The sequence below is a fragment of the Gossypium arboreum genome, chromosome 10, assembly GCF_025698485.1.
Source record: "Gossypium arboreum isolate Shixiya-1 chromosome 10, ASM2569848v2, whole genome shotgun sequence".
Lineage (NCBI taxonomy): Eukaryota > Viridiplantae > Streptophyta > Magnoliopsida > Malvales > Malvaceae > Gossypium > Gossypium arboreum.
In genome coordinates this window covers 17,582,716-17,591,545 of record NC_069079.1, presented here as the reverse complement: position 1 = coordinate 17,591,545, position 8,830 = coordinate 17,582,716, and the positions used below count along the sequence as shown (strand labels likewise).

The window sequence follows — 8,830 nt, the reverse complement described above, 5'->3', positions numbered from 1 at the left end:
TTCGTAAATACGCTCCAACCTATTCATAATTAATTTTTAAAATAAAATTTTAATATCTGTAATTTTGTAATAGTTTAATTATGAATTTTATTCTTTTACTTTATATATTTTTAAAATATTGAGAAATTAACATTGTTAAGTTGTATCCTTAAATTGCTAACGTGTAAAACTTATAAATTTATATGCAAAAATTTAATAAAATCAACAACTCACTAATTTCTAATTTATATTTATATATGCAATAAATTAGTATCAATTAGTAATTCGGGTTTATGTGTTTACCAATAAATTAGTTAATTTTTAGTTTTTGTAAAGTATGAAGATTAAAAGGTAAATATATTTTTGGTACTTATATATGACTTTAATGTTCAAATTGATTTTTAAGTGATTTTTTTAGGGTTTCAATCAGGTAATTGAATTTAGTTTCCATCACACAATTAAGTTAATTTTTGTAACACCATTCAAATGGGATAACATGAACACGTGACATATATGTTATGTCACCAACTAATTGTACTTGTCATGCCGATAAAAACACATTAAAATAAAAATAAAAAATCATATATATATATATATAAATAAATTAGAGTAAACTATATAAATGATCACTCAATTATTAAAACTCTCTTATTAGGTTACCTAAATTTAAAAAAGTTACAAAATAATAACTCAATTATTTTATTTATTTTAATCCAAAACCATGAAATTACTAACAAATTGTTGAGTTCACAATTAATTTAATGTCATATATACTTTTTAACAATCTACTTTTTCCACATCATTTCCATGTCATTTTATAATTAAATTTTAAAAAAATTAAATCCAAAAGTTAAAACTACACCATTTCATACCATATTATCTTCAAAGCTATCAACACTTTACAACAATGGCTGCCTTATTTGATTTCTCAAATTTAATGGTAATGAAAAGGCACTCGCGAGGATTTTGAATTGCTTGACAGAGAATCTGATCAACCTGGTTAATGGCATCCTCCAATATCACCTTCTCATCCGGAGAATCAGAAGCAGAAGTTGAAGCTGAAGAAGTAGCATCGGGAAATTCCGGCTTGGATTCCTTGTCCGACGAAAGCATGAAGCGGCTCATTGTAGCATCCAAATCGGCCACCTCCAAAGACTCTGACGCGCCAAGATCTTCCACCCTGAGAAATTAATGTTTCGATAAGGTTAAGGTTTGAAGATTTTGGGTTTGGGAGGGAGTCGGAGAAGAGGATGAAAACGATGCTATATATCCAATTATTATCCCATATCAGATAACTAATTATTCCTTGTTTGGATTGTGGGATTTGTTGAAGAAAAGAGACTGTAAAACCTCACCAGCTTTGGCCCTTTCTAGGAAGAAGATGAAGCAGGGAATTCAATTTAGCCAAAATGGTGAGTTATGGATTTTATTTTATTTTTCCAATAAACGACATGGAAATTACTTGTATTTTTATTTTATATTTAAACTTCCATCTTGCCCTTTATGATTCAACAGTTTTGGACTAAAAAAAAAGTTAGAGTGACAATTTTTAATTTTTAAATTGGGGTGATTTAATAATTTTTTATGAATGGTCGGATCATTATTTATATAATTTACACCATAAATTATCAAAATTATCTTTATAAAAAATAAAATAATTTTAAATTTTAGAAAAATATTTTTTGAAAAATCAAGAAAATATATACAATTAAAAAATAAAATTATTTTAATTTTTATTAAAATAAAATGTATATTCATAATATCTAAAAATAAAAAATCAAGAAAAATATAAAATTTTAGAAAATTCAGAGAAAATTTATAAAACAAGGTAAATTTTTTTAAAAATATTAAATCCTTTTAAAATTTTATATATTTTATTTAATTTTTGAAATTATTGAAAATTTCTAAGTTTTTTTTCCATTTTATGACTTTTTAATTTTTATATATCATCTTGATTATTTTTTAGTTTTAAATACTTTTTCAAATGTTTTGAATACATATTTTTAGTAATTTTATAAATTTTAAAATAATTTGTCTAATTGTTCAATTTTTGAATATTTATAAAAAGTTTAAATATTTTCATAAAATTTCAAAAATATTTTTATTTTCATAAAATTGGATTTTTAATATATATTTTTTATTTTTAAATTTATATATTTTAAAATTTTTTATTGACATGGCATGTACAATTAGCTGATAATGAGGCATGTGTGCCACATGAATCAGTCTAATCGATCTATACCATCCAATTTTAATGGTTTTTCAAAAATAGATCTAACTGAAGTAGAATTCATGTATCAATTTGAAAAAATAAAACCTTAAATACTAATTTGAGTATTATATCTAAATTCATATACCAAAAAATGTATTTATCAAAATTAAATCTAACAAGTTAGAATAAAACACTAACTTATAAACTTTTATAAAGTAAAGAATGGAATTTAGAACTAGACCCTGCTAATTTATCATCACCACTTTCTTCATAAAAAACAAAAGAATTAATGGACAAAAGTGCAATATAAGGTACTAGAACTGGTCTAGTTGTCTCCAATGGACTATCGGTTTGCATGTGCCTTTATTTCTCAAATGCTTCCTTACTATTATTATTATTATTATTATTATTATTATTATTATTATTATTATTATTTTTCTTTGGTAAACAAGAAAATATCAAGAGAACGTGATAACTATTACAAGATTTTAGGTCCACCCCCTATATGCCTTTGATATTGTTGCTTTGAGGGAAAGAGAGTGGGGTTGCTGATGTAATGTATGCCTAGTTGTCATCTCTGTTAAGCAAGTACCTTGCTGGAATGCCTGGATCTCTTATTGTATAGGTTCAAGTTTCCAATTACTTTTTATTTGGCTACGGCATATATGCCTCCTCTTCCTATTCTAGTGATATAGCTGATAATTTGTAATGTCGAGTTGTTTGATTTTCATTAGGATTGTTTTGGCAAAGAGAAGTTCGTTGTGAATTTTGGAGTGGCTTGTGTAGGATGTGACTAATAGAAGGGGGAGGAGGAGTATCCTGTGACTGTCACCGCTTCTCCAAATGCTGTTGTAGTCCTGTTATGAGTAAATGCGATGGCAACCGAGAAGGGTGGGTAATCCTGACGAATGATATGGCCTACCTGGTGTTGTGTAGCTTTGCCATGGGTGTATGTGGTTTGGTCTTTGGGTGTGTTCTTGCACTGTAGGATATGGAAATGTTCGTGGCATGTCTGGATGCTCATGATAATTGATATTGGGTTGGGATTTTGTTTGGAAAAACATACTTTGTTTTTGTGTTTCCAATTGTGCCACAAGACTAAGATCCAACGATTAGTAAATGGATATTTGGTCAAGATCAGATTGGTGGTAATCATGCACCCAGTGGCTTACCCATTCCTGGATGTTAGAGATCCAAATGTGTGGACCCGTTTGTGTGGACCATTTAGTGCCAAACTAGACGGCTTTGGAGAATGGGCATCTCCTGAGTAGATGATCTAAGGATTCGTCATTATGTTCACATAATGGGGTAGTGAGATACTATGGTTATTCGACGATTGTTGAGGGTCTTTCGTAGAGGGAGACTATTATGGCATATCTTTCCCAAAAACACTAGAATCCTTGGGGGAACCTGGATTTTTCAAAGAACCCTTTAATTGATGTACTATGTATTATTGGTGGTTCTCATCTAACATTGGCTTAGTAGGAAGCGCTATGCAACCTTAAAAGAGAATTGACTAGAGAAGTTAAATTTCCAAACATACTTGTCCTGTCCTAGGGCTATTGTGAATCGACGGGACTTGAGTTCCTGATTTCAATAATTGCCAATCTGCTTTCATATGCGAAGTGTGTCCCATTAATGAAAGTGTATGTCCCATAATTCTGAGGCTAATGTGTCGATTGAGCTCGTTAGTGGTTGTTTATGTAGTGTCATACTGTTCCCAATGATTGAGATCCTTTCCACGTTTCAAATTTGAATGTCCATTCCTTGGATGCATATGCCTCTTCCTTTCAAGATGTTTTTCCAAGTCTAGGAATTTGTAAGGGGTTCTTGCATTGAGAGAAAATCTTGGGAAGTTCAATATTTCGTGAGTAACATGGACTGAGATAAGGAGTGGGGTTGTATGAGTATACGTCATGCTTGCTTGTAAAAGAGTGCATCATTCATGAGTTTAGTTTTCTTTATGCCTAAGACTCTTAGGGTTTGGGTTGGCAAAGTTGATCCCACTTACACATGAAGTTTTTGATTATTATTATTATAACCCACCAAAAGTCTCGAATAATTCTATTGATTTGGCAAGTCACTAATTTGGTTGCTTTAATGAAAGATAGGGCATATAACTGGAATGAAAAAAATATGCAAGTGCACATAATCGTAATAAGTAATAAAGTAACAAGTATATTGAGTTATCATCTCCACAAGAACTGTACAAATAAATATTTATGAAATATAAACTTAAACAAATTGGTAGTGGAAAAAAATATTTTGAAGGAAGTGAGCTATTTCCTAAATTAACTAAGAATTAAATTTAAGTAAGTTGAAAACACAAAATAAAGGCAAGACTTTAACAAGTTTAATTAATATGACATATTGATTTAGAATTATTAAAACAACATTCATGATGTTACGGATAATTCCATGACAACTTGGTTCTTTGTTAACCGACGTAGAAATACTTACTAAAATTAATTAACATTTCTAGCATATGTCTATGTTAAATTAATTAACTAATTTTCATAAATGCAGACATAAGGCAGTGAAGTAACAATATATTTCTATCTTTGAAACAAGTTTAATCACAACAATCTTTAGGTTATGCAGGGCAATAATAATGGTTAATACTATTACTCATTTAATTTAATTTTATACTTAAGAAGATTAAACATGCACCTTTTAGATATTAGGTCAATTAATTATAATTTTAATTTGATTAAATAATTAATTCAATTGCAATCGTACAATTATAATGCAAGAGTAACATAAGCATGATTTTATTTAAATGAATAAATTACCAAGATCTATAACATCACAAACACAACTTCAATAATTTAAGTAAGCAGAATGCAATCAATCTAATACAAATGCAATTTAAGTAATTTTAATTAAAATCGGAAACATCAAAAAAATTAGCATTCATGCTCATAATCTCAAAACAAAAAAAAAAAAGAAAAAAAAAGAAATAAGAGAAAGAGACTAGAAGACAAATCCAGTGTTTTCCGAAGTCAAGCTAGTGTGCATCCCTCTCCTCTTTCTACTTTTTTTGGTCGACCAAAGGCTTCAAGATGCTAATTGCTGCTGCTCTAAGGACTTGCAATACTCTTTTTCAAGAGGGAAAAATCAGAAATAGGGGAAGGGAAAGTTTGAGAGAGCAAAGGGGAGAAGAGATGAGAGGTGAATCAGTGAGTGATGAATGAAAAGCAGGGAGGGTGATTATTTATACAAGTTTGGGATGGCTAAAAATAGCATGGGAGAGCCTTGATTTTCTCCTCCCATGTGTAGGAAGAGAGGGTTGGATGGTTTTACTAAAATTAGTTTGGTACCATAAAGTGAAGGCTTGAAAAGTGGAGGGGTTGGAACAGTTTTGCGAAAAGGTGAGGGGTTGTTTTGCAATTATTTTTAATTAGATTTGGGAGCTATTTGGGCAAGGTATGGACAATTTTAGGCTGCTTCTTAGGCTTGTGCTTCTTCCTTCCTCAATTGGTCACTTTGGGCCCTTTCTTTAGCACCAGGCTGTCCAAATTTATCGCCCCAATTTTTAATTGGATCAAACTAATTTTTTAGAGAGTCTGAATATGTCAATTTGGGGTGTGCATGGCTGTTTATTCATCAGCTAATACTTCTGATATGCTCCAACAATTTAATCCTCCCAATGTGACTTTAAGGTTGATTTTGCTTCCATTGCACAAAATTGCTCAAAATTGACAAAATTACATAAATTTAATATCAAAATAACTAAAAATCAGGATATGTCTTAAATCATGTTCAATTTATTTATTTTATAATGAAAGTACAAAATTTTTAAAAAAAATACTTGGAATTTGCATGAATTAAAAGTCGAATAGGTATTCCAAGCTGCTTCGATGACTACACAACATTGGATTTGTATCGCACATGATTTCAAAGCGAATGTTTGGAAGTTGAGTAGTGTTATATAACAAAACAAGAAGAAGAAGAAACTTTCCTTAGATTTCAAATAGTGTGTATAAAATAGAATGCTATGACTATTTTACATAGCAATGTAATTGTATTAGAAATAACAGCAACAACTATATTAACAAGATAACTACTTTAACTAACTGAGTCAAAAATAGTAACCATTGGAGTACTCACAACATTCTCGTGCTTGGTGACTTCTTTCCCTCCTTATAACTTCATGATTGTTGGTAAGGACTTTAAGTTTACTTTTGAACTTGGTGAACAATCTAAAGATGTCTGCAATTTGATCTTGACTTGGAACATGACCAACCTGAAGTGAACCATCTACAACTCTTTCTTTAACAAAAAATAGATCCAACTCCACATTCTTAAATTTGGAATGCAAAACAGGATTCCTTGCAACTGCAACAGCTACTGAACTATCAACCATACTATGGCTTTGTTATTAATTGAGACATATAATTCAGATAACATAGACTGGATCCAAATTATTTCTGCTATGACATGTGCAAGGCTTCTGTACTCAGCCTCAGCTGTGGACCTCGAGACTTTTTGTTTTTTCCTTGAACTCTAGGAAACCGGGTTCCCTCTAAGGAATACACAATATCCTGAAGTATACCTTCAATCATCAACATCTGAACCCTAACTCGCATCTGAGTAGCCTTCAAGTAAAAGCTTCAAAGCTCGAGTGAAACATAACCTGTGATCCAAGGTGTCCTGCAAATAATGCAAAATCCTTTTTACAGCTTTAAAATAAGAATCCAATGATCTGTGCATGAATTGACACACTTTATTCTCTGAGAAGGCAATATCTGACCTTGTGATCACAACGTATTATAGAGCATTTACTATACTCTTGTAAAGAGATTCATCTTCAATAGGGCTTGAGTAGACAAACTACATGTAGTCACCATTGGCGTGGGAGATCCATTCGACTTGTTCATGGATGCTCCTCGAAGAAGATCAAGAATATATATTTTTTTCTGATTGAGGAAAAGACCATTTAAAGTGTAAGTAACTTTAATGCCTAGAAAATAGCTTAGCTGTCTTAAGTCGTTCAAATAAAATTAATTATCGAGTTCCTTAATAAATCGATTTATCGCATAATAGTCATTCCCAGTGACAATGATGTCATCCACATACACCATAACATAAAGTAGCTGAGACCTCTCACGATGAATAAAGAGAGAATTATCAGCCTTTGACACCTCAAACTTAGTAGCTATAAGGAACTAATTTAGTTTGTGGAACCAGGCTCAAGGTGATTGCTTGAAACCGTTTAATGCCTGTTTTAGCTTGCATACCTGCTGTTGTCCATTACTCCCTTGTTGCTGAAAGCCTGGTGGTTTCACCATGTAAATTTCTTCATGCAGATCACCGTTTAGAAAAGTATTGTTTATGTCCACTTGTTTGAGAGACCGCCCCATCGGGACAACTAGGGCAAGAACCACCCTAATTGTTGTTGGTTTAACCACAGGACTAAAAGTCTCTTGGAAATCACTTCTTGAAGGTAACTCTGAACCACTAACCTGCCTTTGAATCTAGCCACCGAGCCATCAGCATTCCTTTTAACTTTAAAAATCCACTTAAAACCTACTGCTTTATGTCCCTCAGGTAAAAGCATTAGCTTCTAAGTCTGATTAGTGATCAAAGCATCATATTCTTTCTTTGCAGCCTTTGTCCAAGCAGTACTTTGGATGCCTCTGCATAGATACGGACTCATTCTCAGTGAGAACTTTCGAAAACACAGAGGCTTATAGATTCTATTTTTCGACTGAGTTTGTATAGGATGCAAATTCAAAGCGGTGTGTAAAGGTGAAACAGACTTGTCATAACCTACAACTAATGGTTCAAATGGAGGAGGGTCAGTACCACTGACACAAGCAACTGCTGATGGATCTTCAATTTGAATTTGTCCCTCAGTAAGAGATTTAGACACCACAGCCCTTGTTGCTGAAGAAGGACTTGCTATAGAAGAGACCTGTGGTAAAACTGATGAGGGAGTAGAGGCACGATTACAATGCCAAGGTGTAGGAGTCACAACTACAGGAATAAGAAACTGCTGATACAAATGCACTTTGGAACCCGATCGAAACTGTGAAGAAAAATTCCACTGAAAGGGAATATTATACTCATCAAAGACAACATGTCGAGAAACAAATACACGACCTGCTTCATCAAGACACTTGTAGCCTTTTTTATTTGTAACCAAGAAAAACACATTTTTTAGATCGAAACTGAAATTTATGTTGATTGAAAGGCCATAAATAAGGGAAACAAGCACATCCAAACACTTGAAGGTGTGAGTAAACAACTTTGACTTTGTAAAGCTTCTCATAAGGGGCACATCCTTGTAGAACAGTGGTAGGTAACCTGTTTACCAAATGAACTGCATGAGAAAAGGCATATGACCAATATTCTAGAGGCATGGATGTCTGAGCCAAAAGAGTCAGTGCCATGTTAACAACATGTCTATGTTTCCTCTCATCTACTCCATTCTGTTCAGAGGTATGTTGACATGTGACCCTGTGTTAAATTCCTAATCGAGAGAGTTCCTTTGAGAGAGAACGATACTCCGCGCCCCAGTCGCTTTGAAGCATTTTGATTGAACAACCAAACTGAACTTGAACAAACTTCTAAAAGTGAAGAAAACAGCTTAAGACTTCAGATTTATTCTTTAAAAAATATAGCCGAGTATGTCTG

General features: G+C 32.3%; 1 long non-coding RNA gene across 1 annotated transcript; it reads right to left on the bottom strand.

The window, feature by feature from the left end:
* Positions 1-768: 768 nt before the first annotated feature.
* Positions 769-1,474, bottom strand: LOC128282593 (uncharacterized). The gene is made up of 2 exons (XR_008272918.1): positions 1,335-1,474; positions 769-1,159 (listed from the first exon to the last, which is right to left on the bottom strand). It is a non-coding gene; the product is annotated as an uncharacterized LOC128282593 (long non-coding RNA).
* Positions 1,475-8,830: the final 7,356 nt, after the last annotated feature.